General features: G+C 32.3%; 1 long non-coding RNA gene across 4 annotated transcripts in view; it reads left to right on the top strand.

Annotated features, from left to right (window-relative positions):
• Positions 1 to 319: 319 nt before the first annotated feature.
• LOC132938678 (uncharacterized) overlaps positions 320 to 22,223 on the top strand; it is an 82,078-nt gene continuing 60,174 nt past the window's right edge. For all 4 annotated transcript variants that reach the window (XR_009663936.1, XR_009663934.1, XR_009663935.1 and 1 more), the window contains exon 1: positions 320 to 454. This is a non-coding gene — a long non-coding RNA (uncharacterized LOC132938678). The remainder of the gene's footprint in view (positions 455 to 22,223) is intronic.

Genomic DNA, 22,223 nt, shown 5'->3' with positions numbered 1-22,223 from the left:
ACAACCGTTTTTTACATAACATCATCGTCGAACAAACGTGGAATACCGGGGGACCGTAGATATATTATATATAAAGGGTTAATGTTCGAAATTTTAAAGGCCAACCGGTGTGCGGGGGGAAGGGGTTTTGACACACATGAGAATAAAAAAGGTACCTTTTGTGTTGTGCAGCACAGATGTGTCAGTAGGTTTGAAAAAAATAAAATAAAATAAAATAAAACCCACTATGTTTGGGGAAGTGAATTTTTTAGAGGAAGGGTTAATCCAGGTACGCGGTGCGTAAGACCTGTTTGTATGCGGTAGTATTATTATAGTCGGTCGTCGGTCGCGTTCGTATGCATATATTCGAATTATATACTTCTATGCGTGCAGTGTACAACGCACAAAACTAGTTCGGGAACGAGGAAGTGCCAGCGCAGGATGCGACAACGATAAGGAAGTACACGCGATTCTAGTGAGTGCTATTTTAATATTATTTCATTTCGATACTATAATATTATTAAAATGCAGATATTTTAATATACACTGTAATATATATTATGTACTTATAGGGATAAATGTATAATTATTATAGTAAATAAATTGAAATAGAAGGTAAACCTACCTATAATATGTTAAAGTATGATCGCCATACTGCTATTCTGTTTCCACTTATGGTTCCTCTATAGGATCTAATATTGTACGATTATTTACCCATTACCTATCAAATAATAAAAGTTAAAACAAACTGTAATTTACATTAAGTTCTTGAATAATTGTGGGTCCAATGTTTTTCTTACTAAACTGGATTACTATTATAATATATTATATTGAACAGAATACAGATATATTGTATATAATAATTATGTCTTATATAGTATTGTTTCATATACCTACTATGCAGTTAATCAATTATTCAATTTATCAGAATGTTGTGTTTTTATTATAATTAGCATTTAAAAGTTTAAAATGGATAGCGTTAAAACAATACTCACATAAAAGTTGAATTATGAATGCCGTCGAAATCCTTCCGATAGTTCCTAGTTTTGTTTACGCGCCACTGATTACCGCGTATACCTGCTGAAAACATAGTCGATGTAGGTAAGTAGGTTAATGCGGATAATTTTCAAGACGGCTCCAATTGAATGGTCAGACATATTGTTATCATTGAGTAATAATTTATAAGAATATAAAACTCGACAATTACTGATCACTGAGGTATTGCTGTTTAACGATAAAATAATACCGTTTCCCCGTGAATCCGTGATTTTCCAATCAATGGCTTAACATTGAAAAAAACTCATATAAACTTTATATTTTTAAAACCCTATAATATAGAGAAAATATTATCTGTCATAACACTCATAACATAAAATATATTCATTTAAAAAAATAGTTTGAAATTTAAGATAAAATAATAGAAAATAGTTAAACTATATAAAATTTATATTTGTCTGTTTTTGATTTAATGGTGAGATAGTATATTTTTTACACAGTGAATAAAAATATTAACTAATATTATCAATCGTACATAATTTTCATTTTAAATGGATTTATAAAAATTAAATGCAATTAATGAAAAATACTATTAATAAATAAACAAATCAGATACATAATAGCTATAGTATACATAGGTTTCATTATTTCATTCACCATTATTCAATTTTAATTTTTAAATATTTCATAGTTATTACTTTTTCCATTTTTCGATCATTGTATAATATATTAGGTACTATGACTATTGACTACTATGTATTATTTTCGGTGTTTTAATAGTAGTATTTATTAATTAGTAATTGTACAGTTTAATTACTTATTATACATCAGTATCATACTTATATAATATACATTTTGGATACTTGCAGAAAGTATTTTTAAAAATATGTTGAATTTTATAGTTTTGTTCTAAACATGATTTATTAATAATACATAACAAATAAGTAAGTTATAAATACGAGCATATATTATAATATCATAATATTATATATATTACACACTATAAATTAAAACAATAAAAAAACAATATTATTGGTAATTTCAAAATTATACTTTTCAGTCATTTCAATATAATATTGATTATGTTATATGTACAATTTGAATGCACTGCATAATATTGTCATCATTATTGACGCAAATAATATTTGCCCTATCGTTTATCGGTTAGGTATTCCAAAATAAATACAAAGGGAAAATAGGCGAATAAAACGTATTAGAAGCCAAACATATTCTGTGTACACAGGATAATGTCAAAAGAAGGTCAAAGAAAAACAACCATAGGTACCTAAACATAGTATTTGCAGTTTATAAAACTAAATAAATTCAAACCGTTTGTTGGACGTTACTTTAGATAAAAGTTAAGGATTTTTCTTACACACGATTCATTGGTAAAAACATTGTTAACACTTTTATTATAGAGAACATTAGTTAAAATATAGTATTGGCTATGTCATATATTAATAATGACTCTCTTGCACACGCGTACCTATGGTATGAAAATATATGTATGTTTGTATAGAATATAGATAAATATAATATAATATATTTTATATTATAAAAGACGAGTGATTAATTTTATCAATTACCTATTGGATATAATTGATGGTTTGCAATTTTGTAGTCTGTAATGTATATATAAACATTTCTAAAACAGGAATTGAGCCCGATACGGCGGGTGTCTATATATTTGAAAACAATAATTACAAACAATAATAATAATCGGCACACCACAAAACGATTTTGCATTAAATTCAGTTTGCTCAGCAAAGTCCATTAAGATTATTAGAACCAACACCGAAGTTACTTATTATTATGTAGGTTAGGTATACCTGCCATTTCATTTTGCGTTTTTTACGTTTCGTCGGAAAGTACCTACTGACAAATCAAAAATAGATGGCGACGACGTTAAGTTGTAATAGTGATGTGAGCGCGTGCGTTATTACCTTATGCTCGCATACCGCGGTATATAAATTACATTTATTACAATTTTAGACTTAGTCAAATATGCACTGCTGTGCTGAACGATGTGATTTTGCACTCGATATAAAATATCGCGTTAACGCCATATATATTATTATACATGGGCTGGCGGTCTGCTAGCACCCTCGGTGGTCGTCGTGCTGCTACAGAGTTGCTGGAATATTTTCGGACGTACAACTATTATATATATTATAATAAACACCGGAGGAAAACTAGCGCGCGACCGCAGACGGAGCGCAAGTCGCGCGCGTAGTTTTCGCCGGGAAAACCACACACACACACACACACACCCGATGCAGCACATACGATATATATATACATACATATGCGAAACTTGAATAATAATTTATGTTGAACGAGTTTGGCACGTTAAGAGCTGCCAACTCCACACTTACCGGGGCCTGCGTGAGTGTGTGTGTGTGTGCATATATCGTGCCCTACATGTATACTTAAACAGCCGAAACAATTTTCCGGAAGCTTTTCCACCCGCCGCGCCGCCTGATCAGCCGTCTCCTCTCGTCCGCTCGCTTGCTTGTAAACATATTTACCATCGAACCGTATATATATACGCAGCCAGTCGTTTCCTCGAAGGGCAGCAGCCCGCTGCTGCAGCATCAAGTAAACGAATTGGAAACAAAAATAAAAACCGCAACTACTCGTCGCCCCGTCCCCCGCGCCGTTTTTAAAGCAATAACATCGGCGGCGAATTTACGGTGACGACGGTATATACCGCATATACCTATAAAATATACACGCGCGTAGAAGCGTCTTTTTTTTTCTTTTATTATTTTACTGTCGTTTTATATTTTATTTTTTTCCCACACGAGTTTTTTATATATATATATATATAATATTATTAAAATATGACGTGCCGTATAATTCGTAACTATATTAGGTATTATATTCGGTGCTGTGCGTATGAGATATGGCTAGGTATAATAATAATACGTGCCTATACGTTTTTAACTCCACTCCGATATTCTTCTGTATACAACACATAAGTCGTTTGTTCAATTACATGTTATATACATTATACGCATTGTACTTTATACAGATTATAATATATATAATATATACATTATTATATATATACTGCACGGGGCTGAAAAACGATTTGATTCCTTATAATATATAATGTCCGTATACATGAATTGGGTACATTATAAAATGTATATAACGTATATAATATATTATGTTCTGTTCCCGTATTTTGTTCTGCCGACAAACATAACAATACTGCTTCTATTATTATAACTGCTGTATCTTTATTATTATTACTATTATTATTATTGTTGTTATTTTCGTTTTTCGGCATTTTCCAGAGTATTATATACATAACGGCGGCGGGCGCATGTATGTATAAAAGTTGCGAGGGTGATGGGTCATTAGAGAGGGTCCCGTCCGCCGAAACAGCCAATAGGGTCCTAATCCCCACTGCAGCCATGTTGTTGGTCAGTGCCAATTTTTCTATGCTCGTTTTTTTCTGGGGGTGGTTTCCCTCCCCCGTGAAAGAACATCGACGGGACTCCATATTTACTGCTGCTGCTGCTGGTATAATCAGGGTATAGTTAGGTGCATTGTGGGGTTTGTTTTTATAGGAAAAATCCTGAATAATGCATAAGGATTGCGAATTATAAATGGGTATTTTTAAACGCACACTAAAAGCTGTATATTATATGTATATATTATTATATAATGTGAGAATAGAGAGATTTTGTGCGCGATGTCGTTTATATATGCGCTGTACCATGATAGTATACTTACAAGTTATATACATAGAGTGCACTATTATCATATTATATTCCAAATACAATTATTACTATACCTACTTCAGTATATTGTTTCGAAGGTAAGAGATTGAAATACGCACTATTACGCCGCAACAACCCAATATTTTTGATATTATATTGTGCATTTGTGCGTACCTATGTTTATATATCCGAGTCTGTAATACAAAACATAGAATTAGATACCTATATAATACATAAAGCATTATTGCACTATAGTGTAGTAAATTTAGTACTGTAAAAAAAAATTGTTATTAAACACGTTGAAAGAAGAATAAGAATAATCAAACATGAACTGTCATATAATATTGATATGCCGCCTAATATTATATATAGGTACTCGTAGATTAGAAAATTTATTTTGGTCCGTTCAGTACCTTTATGGCTATATATTGTGTGAAAAATTGTACACAAAAATTCAATAAATAAAAATTTAATTGAATAAAAAAATAAATCAGTCCACAAAATAATGAAATGCAAAAAATTCATGGATATATTATATCAGGCAGGTATAACGTAACCTATATATAATATATTATACATATTTCGTGTGATAGCCATATATTATAATAGATAGGTACACCGCGTATAATATGTAAATAGTAAAAATATTATAATATTATAATGCGACATATTATAATCCATCAAATGATCCAATGGTATATACATATATATTATAATAAACTTGATGGATTTCTATATATAGCTAGGTTATACTATTAGGTATGATATAAATATTTTATATTCTATATGCAATAAAGCGACAATACAAACTATATTTATTAATTATTCGTAAATATAGAAATTCAGTTCAAACCATTTAATAGGTTAGGTTAGGTACATTGTAATTTTTTTTTATGTTTGTTAAAAGGCTTCAATTACAAAAGTTTTTAGTTTACAAACATTTAATGAAAACAAATATTAATATACATTATTATTTTCTTATACACATTATTATAACATGTTTTGAGAAAATTTAAAATTTGAGGTTTATAGATTATATTTGTTGTATATGGAAAAATAAATGGGTTGCTCCAGCAGTGTTTTCTTCGTTGAGGATTTGAAGTAGTGAAAGAATGTTTATAGTAATTGTATATATAGATATAAATAATTAATTATACAGAAATTAAAGGTAAGTATTCAGTTATTAAGCTGATTAAAAATGGCCTAAGAACTATATTTACCGGCTTAAAAAGACGCATTCATTATATCACATAAAATAAATTAAACTCGTGTGTATTGGTATATATATATATATTATGATTCAAAATTATTATGTCTTATATGCTAGGTAATAGTACTATACCATCTATACCTATACTACTATACAATAAAGAGTCTTAAATACGTGCTATAATACCTAATAATATATCTGTATATGAAAAGTTTTAAATGTTTTAGAACAATCCCTTTTAATTTTTACGATTAAAAGCATTTAATAACAAGTTTTGCTGAACCATATATAATTAAATCAAGTAAATAAAAGCATAATATAAATATTAAATTGAATACGAAACAAGTTCGACGAATAACTAAAATTGAAGAGAAATTAATGTAGTGTTGTATAGTTCATCTCAAATAAAAAACAAAATTATCTGGTAAAAATATATTGTGGTACTAGTTTATATACCTATAATATAAGCTATCTAAAAATATAACTCTAGAGCTGCTTTTATGTAAAATTGTAATGTTTAATATTCAAATATTAGGTATGATGATAAAATATTTTTTAAAGTACCACTTTATTTGTACTTTAGTATTTTGTAGTATCTTGATTTGTATTTTAGTGATAATATTTTCAATATTCCATTTATATTTGCATACAGACCACATGATATAATATAGTTGCTATATAATGTACCTATTTGTATAATAATTATATTACTATTATATATCTCAATTCTAAATGATTAATATATATATATTTTTTTTTATTATTAGTTAACCCGCGGCATCTTAGGCCATTGCAGGGTGAATTAATATTTAATATAAGTTAAAAGTTAAAAGGCAATTTAATGACGAACAGTTATCTTGACTTTTTTGATTACCTATGATGGATTTAGCTTACAGAATATTAAGTAACATCATACAGCCCACTATAAATATTTAAAAAAATAATATAAATAATAATAATAATGTAATATTACAAATATTTAATATAGAGTTTTCCATTTAATAATATAAAGTCATTATATTGTCATGTGCAGTACAAGATATAATAAAAAATAAAAAAAAAAATTTTTAAAAACACACTTTTCCATAAAAACATTTAAAAAAAAATTTTAAAAATTGCACTAAAAAGACAAAAATAATTCTCTGTACTTAAAAATAATGAAAAATTTATTGATGAAAAATTTAAAAGTGTGTGGTGCTCATACACTTGACATATATTCCCAGTCACTATCTTATAAACATGATTGAACAAAGAAGTGTATGTGAGACTTTCCTTGGCTTTTAAATTTTTCATCAGTAAATTTTTCATTATTTTGCTCTTATACTTGACATATACTGCCAGTCACTATCTTATAAACAGGATTGAACAAAGAAGTGTATGTGAGACTTAGCTCGGCTTTTAATGTTTTGTATGATGCACCACACACTTTTAAATTTTTCATCAATAAATTTTTCATTATTTTTAAGTACAGAGAATTATTTTTGTCTTTTTAGTGCAATTTTTAAAATTTTTTTTTAAATGTTTTTATGGAAAAGTGTGTTTTTAAAAATTTTTTTTTTATTTTTTATTTTCTACTTTTTAGTTGAAAGTAAATAATTAAGAACATGAAGTTACGAACAGTCTGTTGCTCTTATTTTCACTGCTGACTGTAGTGTTTAAAGAATATCGGTATCCGGTGTTTTCGGTACCTATATCAGAATACCGGTATAATGTTATTTGGTAATAATTACCGTTGTTACCATAGATATTATAATAATGGATAGGACACGCCTATACTTGCTTCGTAAGAGGTTGCGGTTATTTTTGGGGAAGAGAGAAAGTTCAATATCTGCGAGAGATATTACGGCGACGTCGTGGGGACAATCCTTTTTTTTTTTTTTGGTCCATGTCCCAAAATGACAACGGATTATTGTATTGTCATCCAAGACCAAGGTCTATACCAATTTTCAGAATTTTTCATCTTCAAAAAGTGCCTCAAATCGAGCGCGCAAGATTTGATCACAGACAGACGTGAAACCAAACTTAAGAAAAGTGTTAAAAATGGCTTATAAGTTACAACTAATGAACTATAAGCATTACTATACCTATACTGAATTGATAATTTCTATATTTTTAATATTATAGTGGATAGTTTACACAACATAATAATAAACAGGTACCTACATAAATACGTCTTATATATATATACCTATTTATGTATACCTACATATATAAATAATAATATATACAAATATTGATACCTAAGTAAGAATACAATAATATTTTTTATTATTGTACCTATATATACCTAGTATAAGTAAATATAGTAACAATATATAATATAACTATATATACGTACTATATAGGTACACAAAGGATAAATAATGTTGTTTTTTCTATAAGTATACTAGCTGCTGCAGATAGCGCTGACAATATAATAGCGTAAATATAAATAATTAAAAAAAATTACTAAAAAGTAAAAAGTAAAGGTACTTTTAAGTTAAATGCTCCGTTTATACCCGCGCACCACCTTCCGTCATATTATAACAATTAGCCGGTATACGTCTTATATAATGGGGCCGCTCATCGCATTATTCGCAATGTATATATTATATATATATCTATATTTATCATAAATCACTGCAACGTATATACATAATATACGATAAACCTTTATATATATATATATAAACATAGCATATTATAATATGGTAGGTATATATATATAAGCTCCTCGAGATGTACAAAATTAATTATAAACGGACCAATTACCGGTGGCGGCGGCGGCTAATCCTCGTCATTACGATCTACGCGCGGCCTGCACTAATTTATTATTATTATTATTATTATTATCGTCATAAACGCGCGTCGGACACACCCGCGGGTGTGTGTGCGTTCCGCGCGCGAGCGGTTGGGCGGGTGGGCGGGTGGGCCGTGACTTTGGCCGGCCAGCTCTCGGTGGGTACTGCCGTCGCCGCAGTGGGTGGGGGTTGGCGAGTTGCGCAGTGGCGGGTCGCGGCGTGCCGGACCAGCGAATGGACACCGGCCAATCGATACTACGCGCGGCGTCGGCGGCAGCGACCAACACTGTTCCGCGCGACGTGTGTTTTTTTACGCTTTTTTTTCCCCGCCTCCCCTACCGCACCGTCGCTCTGTGCAATGTATGGATGTAATGTATGTACACGACCCTATCGTTCCGCCCTCGCGTATTATACAATATTATATAGGTATATTATATTATATACGGGGTGATCCGTTTAACGCGAGACATGCATTGTCATCATTATTTTAGTAATCACAACGTTTTTTGAAAATATTTATTTCGCATGATTTTGTGTAGTCACAAAACGACATTTTTGGAAAAAAAAATTTTGGTTGTACTATTTTTTATCGTCATTATTTCTAAGTTTTTACTTTTTTCAATGTGACATGCAATGCCTATATATTATATTTCTAGTTTCATATTCCGAAGCAGAATAATTATTCTGAGTAAATCGCAATCTATAAAAAAAAAAAAATCAAATTTCAACTATTACTAATAATCTATATTAAGTTAAACCTAAGTATAGGGAATTCAAGATTGTATGAGTGGAGTAGTAATAGTAGTATGGACTATGGATCAACATATTGCAGGGCACATATATAGATATATAGATATATATATATATGTACATATACCATGCATTCCATTCATAGGCGTGCGCAGACTTTTGGTCCCGGGGGTATACCATACACTAAAAATTAGGGCCCACAATAATTTTAAAAACAATTATAGATACAGACAAATGTTTTAAAGATATCAAATGCACTAAAAATATTTGTTTTATTATATTATTCATTCTAATAAATATTACGTAAAAATATACCTAAAGATATACAATTTTATATAATGATAATCGACGTTAAAATGGGACAACATTTTTGAAATCTTCAATAATTTCATTAATTTAATTTACACTTAATTAATAATTAGGGCCCTTGTCGTTTTTGGTGAAGGGTCCGGGGGTGCCCAGGACATCCCGGCACCCCCTGTGCGAACGCGTATGGTTCCACTCGCTGCTCATTCAAAATTTAAATATACTTAATAATATATAGGTTCACCCGTTAAACTTATTCATAAACTTATTCTCGTTACAAATTCGATTTATATCATATATCTATCGATGCAGGTACATATACTCCAAAAGTTTTCTGCTTTGGAATAAATAGGTACCTAATTAAAAATTCATGTTGTCTTTAAAAAAAAATAATAAAGCACATAATTTTCTTTAAAAAAATGTTGTTTATTAACAACTTAAAATCATGTTAAGTGAAATATATTTTCAAAATGTTAAAATAGTTTTTGTAATATTGAATGTCTGGCGTTAAACGGATCACCCGGTATATATATGTATAATATATGATATTATGTATATACGCCGTGTTCAATTTACTTTTCGGACCCTTTCCGGGCGTGTTCGATTTATTTTTCGGACTTTTCCGGCCGACGGGCGTCACGTCCTTCGTCTAAAATATATATAGCAAAGCCGCGTGTATACCACGGGTTATATACGCGGCGCCGGAGTCGGTGCTGTCGCGGGTGGTGGCGATGAACAGAAGCGGGAACGGGTAAAAGTTTTCTCGTAAGACGGTGGTGTAAACGCACAATATGTATACATATATAATATATATATATATATGTACCGAGGAAAACGACTTTGGTCCACTCCGCCTGTTCGCATCCCCTGCAACCAACAAGCCACCGTCTACTCCCCATCGTCATCTCCACGTGCAGCCCCCCGTGGTTCTGTATATACTCATATGAAGGCGTAAAGAGGAATAAATAGGTTTAGGTGATATCGTTTTTATATGATTTTTCCCCGCCCTCATCGACGACGACGCGTCTCAAAACAACAACAACAATACGCTGCTCGTACCTTTATATACAAATTATATATATATATATATACACATTATATAGGTATATTAAATATAATAAATAGTGGGTATATACTAGTGGCGTAATTTATCAGGCACGTCAAAAGGTTACGCGTCGGATTTTGTCCGTGCAATTAAGTAATAATGTTAAATTACTCAATTACTTATATACATCTCGTGCGACGGCGAGAGCTCTCGCTAGTGGACTGCTTCTTATTCGTGCGATTTATAGGTAGGTTATACGCATATTATTATTACAATACGTATTTAAGAGAAGCAGTGGGAGCTATTAATATATTAATATTCACCTATATAGGTATACTTATATACGCGTTCCTATATACTTGTTACTGCCACCAACGAACTTTTATACTTAAACAGTTAAACTCACGAAACATAATAATTAATGTATAGGCATAGGTATAGTCTATAAGTTCGGACTAAATATAATATTTACGCATGCACATAATATAGCGTATAGTAGGTTTACGAATAACGCATATCGTACCTATATATTATAATATATTATAAATTTATAACCTATATAGGTAGGTACGTTGAAAAGAGGTTATTGTTTTAATTGTAACGAAGTTTTAAAATGGCAAAATATAATGTATCGCTGTCCAGCTGTGCATAAAATTTAAGAGACATTTATTGTCCATATATAATAATTATTTTAATTTAATGCGGCTCAAATTATAATGTAAAGTGTTTATTAAAATTATATCTATATAGATTATAGTATATATATATATATATATATATATATACTATATAGGTAATATTATATAGAAAATACACAATAAATTCAGCTAAGTATTTCAAAAATATCGTTTATTAAGCGTTTATGCACTAATATTGTATTATAATATATACCTAAGTCACGAAATTACAGTAGGTATCAATATCATAAAATATACATCGATCATTATATTGACTTACCGTTTAATACGATATTTTGTTTTTTTTGTTCTCGGCTAGAATGACTATATAGTATAGGTGATGGCGCAACTTTTTATGGTGAATATAGTTGTGATTGCCTCGTCGATATTGAAAGGGTAAACAGAAATATAATTGCTTCGTAATTTTCATCTCCAACGGGGGTAGAATTTCGTGTTGAAAATACAATGTAATGATCCTCGAGTGTGCTTGAGTGTATATAGAGTTAGGTTATTAAAAAAGTGTCCAATCATGATTGTAATAATTTTATAAATGGAATTATATCCGATATGATGTAGGGGAAATATCCCTGTAGTTGATATAGCATATTATAGAAAATACATACATCACTTATTCATTTATTATTATGACGATATTGGTATTATGATGTATATACTAGGTATTTTATATATAGGTATAGGTGTATCAAAAAGACTTAAGTATTTAATATATACAATGTAGGTTTAGGCTTTGTGTGACGCGCATTACGTGCTTAAATATATTACAGACATTTATATGAAATACTATATTATATCAAAAATAAAAATAAATTTTAGTTAATATATACTACTATTATATCAATAAACATTTTTTTAGTACATACAATGAATACATTGTCACATATTTTATATCATAAAATATTATCATACATATTAATGCTAAATAAATAATAATGTATTAATTAAAGCTCTGTATAAATGTATAATTATAAATCAATTTGTAAATTACTATAATAACGGATGTGTAATGAAAATAAATAATTCGCCGAATACTGGTAAACAAATTATGAACATAATCGATTGGCTATAATATAATAATAACAATTTATCGATCTCTTATTCGTATGTTTTAATTTAAACGTTTTTCGTATATTGTATTCCTGCAGGTTTACTTAATAACATTTTTGAAATTACCTAGGTATTTATGCACGATTATTATGTTTAAAATAATATTATATTGAGTTATTGCAGAAGATGCTCGGGTTAATAGCCTATTATAGGTACCTATGTCTTAACACGATGGTGTTTAAATTTAATCAAAAGAAACTATATTAAATCTAACCGTAATAAAAAATATATGAGATTACCTACATCTAATTTTATCAAAATTTAAAAATCGTATTATACCTATTATTATTTATTACTATTATAACAACGTGGACAAACCATTATATTTTCTAATTCCTGGAAGAATATAGTTTCTAATTTATTTTGCTTCGTTTGTATACCTATTTATTTACTTATTTTATATAACCTATTTCTCTGCTATTTCTGGCTAAAACTATATAAAAATATATCAACACATAAACAAGTTAAATAAAAACAAAAATAAAACATTCGAATAGTAGGTATAGTTAAAGTGATATTGGAATGTAAAACCATTTCATATTTTTGTATATTATATTATATTATACCTAAGCATATTGTATTTGTGCTATATAATATATATATTAATTCTATACTTATTTTTGATGATTTCCACGTGTAACTCGAGTAATATTAATGAATAATGAGCCTATATACGAACAGAACGATAATATAGGGGAAAAAAGATTCTTAATCACGCGTGTATGGAATGCTATATAGGTACAAAACATTATAATATTATTTATAAAAGATATTTATAATAATATGCGTAGTCGTTCATATTATTTCATCAGACGCTGACTGAGGCCATATCATTATGTAGGTAGGTGCATATAATATAATCGGCGGTGGTATACGCATGTATAGGTGCACTATAGCCGGTATGGACATCGCATAATAAATATAATAATTTAAATAGATTTAATGGACGATACAGACAAGTATGTATATAGGTATAGACAGAGATATATAGAGGCATACATACTTAAAATAACCATCGACTAGCGTATCGCTGCAGCTTGAATGTATATAGGTTTTGCACTGTCCATGACGCGCGATGATAATATAATAAAACCTATCCACGCAAGTAATATCTGAAAAAAGGATAATATAACCCTTTGCCGGTATAGTGACACGGTGTAGGCTTTTGAACTGTCGTCGTCCGCGTCGCCTCGCGCCGAACCTTTGCACGACAGCCGCGCGCGTACGTGCCCGCGATCGTGTCCGGTAACGGTCAGCCATTGGTCGTGCGCGACCCCGTGTAGTCGTCCGCGATGACCCCGATGGCCGACCAGGATAACGTCAGGTCCGTTTAGAGCACGCGCACCTGGACGACGACTTGCCCCGCCGCGTCAACCGTCACGTGGGTATACGTGTATAATAATATGTAATATTTCAGTATATAATATTATATTGGTACTATATAATGTAGGCACGGCATTTATGATATGCGCACGACCGGTTTTTTATACCGTCGACCGCGGTCATCGTCGGCGGTATATTATATGTTATGTTATACCTATACATAAAGGTACGACGTACGACCGTCCTATGACGGAATAATAAAATATATTATGATATTACGCGCGTATGTATACAAATATTATAATATATTCTACGCGAACACGATTGTATGAACAATGGTATAATGATATTCGGACGCTCGATGCAGCTGCTGCAGCAGTCTGCGCCCGACTCTGCAGTATTCCTTATACGCTATTATACATATATAGCCAAGTATTATATGTATTACATAACTACAGTGATTTTTAACTGCACGATGAATTTTTATGTTTATAAACGTGCCAACAGTCTATAACATCACGCCGTTGATTTGCCGTCCTAGTCGTTTGCAGACTCGATAAACCATAATATCTCCATACCGTCCATGCCTATATCACCCTCACTATGCGTTTTTCAATAAGTACAGTGAGTTCCGCTGATCACTGGTTTAATGGAATCAAAAATGAAAATGCCAAACGAAATATTATATTGAAAAAAGATGCTTTATGGAATCAACTGGTTAATAGAATCAAAATGGCCTGAACCAATGTGATCGGTTGTGAACATTAAGCGGTGTATACTCAGTATATTTAAATGCAAAGTTTTTTTTCCAATATAATATTTTTAGACAATACAGGGTTAACATTCTATAATTGTTGGGTAGATGTGTTATAGCACATATAATGTATAGTTTATCGGAGCACTGTCGTTAGATGATTAATTTATCAGTATCCTGAAAAAAATGTCCCTTGAAAATATGCTTGAACTTTGAGGAGAGGAGAGAAGTAGGTACCTATTAAAAATAGGTATTTAAAAATATTTAAGCATACCCCGATTCGAAGTTATATCCTATAATCTCAAAAAAGTATTATATTAAATCTTCAGGTACGTACCTACATTATTTTTACACTTTTGCATCCCCCTTATAACTTTTTCCAATCCAAGCACTGTACTTTAGTCATACTATGGGTTTATGAGTAAGTTGTTTCTATCAAATTTTGTTTTCTTATGAAATAAGTAATAAGTAATAGGTACTTACTCCATATTTGTGTCTCGTTAGTCGTCAAGTTTGTTTCCTTATGTTGCCCGCCGCTGCAATCTTTTCATCATTGCAATCCTACGTATATTATAGTACAACGGATAGGCCTTATATTCTTCGCTTTTTGACTTACATTATTATTCTTCAATAATAATTAGCAATTAGATTTAAAAATAAATCAGTTCTATAAATTGGATGTATCTTAGATTTTAGAAAATCACATACTTAAACTTATTTTTACATACCTACGCAGCTTCATTTTATTATTAGTCACCGGACACAAACTAATATAACCTATATCTATATGGCTATAGCCTATATTACAGCAGTAATAGATGCAATACGTTTCTATACGACTTTTGTCTGCAGTTCGTAAGCGACTTATACCCTTGTACAATATCATAAACTAACACGAGTCTTTTAACCGGTTTCCGCGCGTTGGACGTCAACGTAACACGCGTTTATATATATAAAGCCACGTTGTTATATTATTATATACGATATTCCGCCGTACAACCCTCCACTGCCACTGTTGTATTATTTTATAATATTATCTTCACTCGCCATTTTTTTTACGATGGCACAATTTTCGCAACCCTTTTTTCACATGCTGTCCGTGACTCTGACAATGAAGATTCACTATCGGTCGTTACATATTATTTATATACTGTTCCTTTATATATATACACACAGCATCACATATATAGAACAACGTGCGTTTTATCCCTTATTGTGAGATTTATGCGCGGGCATACGCTGTGTCGAAAGGGTTGAATAATTCTTGAATTCCGTCGATTAGAACCATGTCAAAGGTCATGTGAATAACAAGGTATCCACCTATATATTGTATGATTCGAAGATCGTATACCGTTATTATTATTATATTCTCATAATATAGGTAGATATACCTTATATTGTGGTGATAATTGTGGTGTTGGTCCTGTAGATAAATAATTATATGTCAGTTAATCTGTACAGGTATAGCCGTATAGGGATATAGCTGGTATATACCACGTGGTGGTATACGTGAATATAATAATAAAGAATGCCGCAGGTTGCTGTGGTCCAGTTTTGATGAGTATAAACTATATACATACTTATATATTATGTAATCGCACGTGGGGTGCCGTGTGCTGTAATATGATGGACGCAAATTCCGTCGATTAGAACGATGTCAGAGGTCGAGTTCGGTACATAATAAGTAGATCAGAGATCACAACATGCCACCGGCCGGCACAGGTCCAGATAAAATAAATATATCGCGTTAGGTACATATATTATATTGGGCGAAACAAAAATATTTGCATTACAATACAATACGGGTCGCTGCTGTGGTAGTGGTCCAGTTTTTGTCGTGCAGCAGGTAGGTACACGATCATCGTGTATACAGATCAAAGATCATCGGCGGGGTTGGTCCAGATAATTTACATACATTATAATATATTTCATAATGGGCATTTGCCACAGCGGATAACGATTGAAAATATAAAACTGGTTGCTGTGGTCCAGTTGTGTGCGGCGGGTAAACTATACAGCAGTGTGGCGATGATGGGGTGCGTCTCTCGTGGCGCGCGTGCTCCACGGATGACCCGAGATCAAAGGTCGTAGGGATGCAGTGCTCCAGTTTATTAAGTCCGTCGCGGGGATTACCTATACATATATTATAAAGGTATACCGCGACACGAATAATAATATTATAAACGCGACTCGTATTATATTATGCGTATGATGTATACATATACGAATATTATATTATAATGATGAAAAAAAAACGAGCGAGGCGAACCGGTCGCGAGACGACCGCGGCGATGACTATCTGCGGCGGAACCCTTTAACATACTTAACCGGGGATGATGACCCTAGAAGATCATCCTGGCGGTGCCCCTGCACAGTGGTGCATATATATATATAATAATATATACGCGGGAGAGAAGTCGTCGACGTGTTTTCGGTGGCGGGCCACTCATTCTTTTCCCGCCGGCACGTTTTGCATATAATGTAACGCCGCCGCTGCAGCTCTTCAAGGACCTCTATTGTGCGTGAATATAATATATTATGCGCTGTCGCGGTGCGGATGATGACTACGCGCAAAGGTTCGGACCCTCCCCGGCCCCGGGCGATGTACATATATACATCGTAATAACCCAATACGCGCCGATCAAATCTAGTCTCTGCTCCCTCTCTCTATGTATAATATTATGTATAGGTACTCGACAGGACGGTTTGTATTATTTTTTCCGACGTTTCCACACGCGCGCATATAGGCACTACAACTGTATAGCTACCAATTTGGTAAGTGTCGCGTTTTTCCCTTTTCTCTTTTGATTTCTTTTCGAATGTTGAGTACCTACCTACTCACCTACCTATACCTTTATATCTACGCTCATTTCGCCCGGGGTAGGTACCTAGATATGTATAGGTACTGAACGACCGTGAGAATAGGAACTATAGGCAATATAATATAAAATGAAACAAAATATATAATGTGATAGTATATATCATACATAGGTAGGTACATGTACGAAATGATTTACGTCTGCGCGACGTGCGACAGAAGAGTAGGTATATATACCGTATATGGATAGGTATATACCAGGTACAAATAGTAATAATCATAATATAATACATCACGTGTAACAAATCATCGATGTTCGTTCGGGCGTTATGATGCGTCTTCTTTCGCAGGACGAGTCGAAAGCGCGCGGTGTATTATTTTTGCACGTCGGTGAAAACAAAACGGAAAAAAGGGTGAAATTTATTTTGGGTTTCTGTGCAGTCGCGTCTTCTGCAGGCCGGGTGTTGTGTATACCACACGTACCTATACGTACATATATATATATATACATAACACTGCGCGATATACGTGTGATTGAAAAATGTTGATATTTTCCAATACCCATTAACTTGTCCCTATTTTTATTATTACTTTTTTTTGTTACCTCTGAAAGGGGCTAAAATATCGTAACAATAACAACATGTCACGCTTCGATAATTCTACGTGCGTGCAGTTTGATGCGCTCGCACGCGAGTGTGTGTGTGTGTGTGTGTGTGCAGGATCTGTGCGAATTCCCAAACTGCAACGCAAGGGTTATATAATGTTATTTTAACAGGTTTTTAAGTGTAACGTGCAGTTTTTTTTCTACGTTTGTTTACGGCAGCGGCAACCCCTGGGAATTTTTTTTTCAACCAGAAAAATGTGTATATCGTACCACCTATATTATATTATACAGGCTATCATGATATATATATATAAATATATATGTATGTGTGTGTGTGTGTGTGCAGTATAATATAAACTCTCTCGAAACACACCTAAAATATCGTGTAATTGATGAAAAATATAAGAAAAGGGTTCCCAGCTGTTCTGCCGCGAAATACCTCTAAACTATATTATATTGTATTGCGTTATTACAGCCGTATAGGTACTATTTATAATATTACATATTATTATTGCACAACACGTCGGCGGTAGTGCGAAGGCCACGGGAATTTATACAATAATAATAATAATATATAAAATAACTCGCTGCGTATGCATATTATATAAAATACACGCGTACAATGTCTCATGTACCTATATATATACACGCATAGGTACGCGCAGAATTGAATAATATAATAATAATAATATTGCTCGAGCGGTTAAAAGTTGAGCGATCGTTGCGTGTAATAAAGATCGGCGGAGGCGCTTTTACGACCATAAAGCTATCACGCGCGAGGCGGCGGTTTAATGTCGAATAATAAAAACTGGCCCCGCGGGCTGTTGCGGGTCTATATACGTTGTGGCGTCGCGAACGCCCGCTCGAAATTATTTTCTTAATCCCATTAGTCCGGTGCTGCGATAAAACCATGATACTCATATAGCTATTATATTATTAATCGTCCTGGTCTTGGTGAACTGCTGCCGCCGCCAATGCTATACGCGTCATACTATTGTTTATACCCCAGTACCGATATATTTGGGTAGACGCTGCACATTGGCCGAAAAACGGCTATATAATATTGTTTTAACTTTTGAACGCAAAATTTAATATATTATATATTATTATACATATATAATACAGGTACACGTAACATAAAAACCACCCCATCCATTATAGCAAACAAAAGTATTTTTGTAACGATAGTTTTGAAATCGTAACCATGTTGTATTTTTTGAGCTAATAGTGAGAGTCTTATTGCGACTCGTAATAAAATATATTTCAAAATGTCAACTCTTCGATACCGTATGGTTTCTGAGTTCTGCAGTTCCTGCAGGTTTTCTGAACACCTTTAAAGTTCGAAATCAACATTGGACCGAAGATCCGCACGGTTGCAATACCTGATATGATTGCGTAGTGGCACGGACAATTGTGGTGCGAGGAAATCTGCGCGGAGAAACTCATAACCTACAAAGACTTTTTTCTTTTTTTTTTCGTTGGTTCAAAATAATCCTTATTGAAATGAGTTATATAAGGTGTTAATATTTATGTGTCGTTCGACGACTGTGCGTCTGCAGTATTCGCGTGTTACTGACCGACATAATATTATACTCGCGTAATGGGACGTAGTAGGTAATACCTTTATATATATATATGTGTGTGTGTATTATATAGTGCAGGTATAACACTGCTGCAGTGTAGTTACAAAACACGCGAACGTGATGCTTAAGTGACAAGTGAAATGTCATTTTCTAGTGGGCCATATATACACACATTTCACATTATTATTATTATTATTATATAATATATATGAGTTGAGACGATGTATAAAATATATGGCGTTTGTGAGCGGCGTCCTTACGCGCTAGCGGTGTTGGACTAATGACGTGTGTGTGTGAGTATGTATATGCTTGTACGTCGTGGAGGGGTTTGCGGGGTTATGATAAAAGACGGCGAAATGCTCCTCTGTGATGTTTTGCAGCTCGTGGGTGCGGAGAGGTGGCGGTCGAGGGTCGAAGGCAGGCGGGTTGAAACGCACACCCTAAGTAAATGGAAGTAGCTGCCAGCGCCGCCGCGTGCTGACCGAAACTAGACAGAGAGTGATGTCGGACAGCAGCGAGCCAACCCTCGTTTGCAAATGCCTCCGCCGGACCTTTGTGCAGCGCTCGCCCGCCGCCGCCGCCACACAGTGATTTATGATCCCCAGCAACTTTCCTTTTCTGCAGACCTTTTTAATGGTTATATATTCCTCCTACTCCTTCGCCCCGTATATACTTACGATGACTACTCTGCAGATGGTGTATACATATATATATATATATATATATATTATATAGCACACCCGCACACACACACACACACACACACACACTATATAATATATTATACACGGTCCGGCCGCTAAAACTTATTATTATTGTTATTGCGCGAAAACTTACTTTTCACTTTATTTTATGCACAATATATAATATTTATACACACACATGTAAATATATTATGTTATGCAAGCATAAAAAAAAAATCCATAAGTCCTCCGGCCTTTTGCCCACGCGAGTTAGACAACAACTAATCGGCACTCGTCCGAGCCTATAGACTCGACGCATGAGCTATATATTGCTGCTAATACTGCATAATATTATACATTGTATAATTAATTATTTACGTATTTTATTTGGTGTTTAAAAATACACGCGCGTTTAGACTATAAAATTGTGTAACGATAAATAATTATTGGTATACCCAAAAATCTATGAGCGTATAATAATAAATTGATATGTACCATATTATTACCTATATTGTTTCCAACAAATACATTTTAATAATATGAAATAAATAATTTTAAACGAATATTGCGATAACCTGCCCTGTATAACCATATATGTGAAAAATATCTAAATGGTATTTTATATATATATATATATATTATATAATGTTAGATAATTTCGTGCTCATAAAAAGCTTATATTAAATTCACGAAAGCTTAATTATTATTACTTGTATATATGGTTTTAAATGATTTTCATTTGTATATACCTATTACCTATATAATGGTTACTGCTAGCATGTTTTTCCATTTAAATCCTACAAATTTTATTAGTATAAAATAATGAATAGGTATATAATTAAAATCTAGTTATTAATGAACAAAATTGAAATTATACGGTTTTTGTACCTACATAATAATAATTTTCAACATATTTTCGTGCCCTGCGACAATATTTTATCAATATTTTTAAAGGATCATTTAAATATTGTACATATAAATATCGCAACTTGCAAGACATATAAGTACGAACTAATGTGAATTATATATTATACATACGTTGTATACATAAGTTTATATTACAACCATTTTTATATTTTTTATATCATGGACATTTTTTATAGTAGATATGAATTATAACTGATATTAATAACTTGTTCTAATCATAATCGATAGATGTTTTTATAAAATTAAAATATAAATACCACTTTAATATCAAATAATTTTTGTTCATAGTATATATAGGTACCTACATAATATATCTATATGTATTTTTCAATTTAATTTTTGAACGAACGATCATTTTTCCATTTAGTTTGAACATCGTAATATATATAAATATTTAATGTGAGTAGGGTTCATATATAAATTATACGTCCATCCCAATATCGTTTCCCTTTCGCAAAATAATTTTTTTCCATGCACATTTAGGTTTAAAGCTGTAATTAGGGTTTATACTTTAATAATAAAAAAATCTTTTCGGAAAAAAAACATGGTATATTTTCCTCAGCTTTCGTTACCCATAAACTTTTTATCAATCAAACCGGAGTTACGGATTCATTTTTACCCCCCTTGAGCCAGTATTAATAATAAATTCACTGGAGTTTCCGTTATGTCATGTCTACACGTCATTAGGGTAAAGCTTTATATACATTATACATAGGGTCTCGTGATTGAAATTTGTACGTAATAGTATATTAAATTACTATTACAATCTGTCCTATGCACGTATAACGTATATTGGTTATAAAGTGTTATATTTATGTTTAAAAAAAACGATTTCTGACAAGAACTTAGTAATGTAATTAACATTGTAATAACAACATAACTGCAAGAACGTACCTAATATAATTATAACTAGAAGCATTTTCAGTCATAAA

The sequence above is a fragment of the Metopolophium dirhodum genome, chromosome 2 (genome assembly GCF_019925205.1).
Source record: "Metopolophium dirhodum isolate CAU chromosome 2, ASM1992520v1, whole genome shotgun sequence".
Taxonomy (NCBI): Eukaryota; Metazoa; Arthropoda; class Insecta; order Hemiptera; family Aphididae; genus Metopolophium; species Metopolophium dirhodum.
This window is presented reverse-complemented; position numbering and strand designations above follow the sequence as displayed.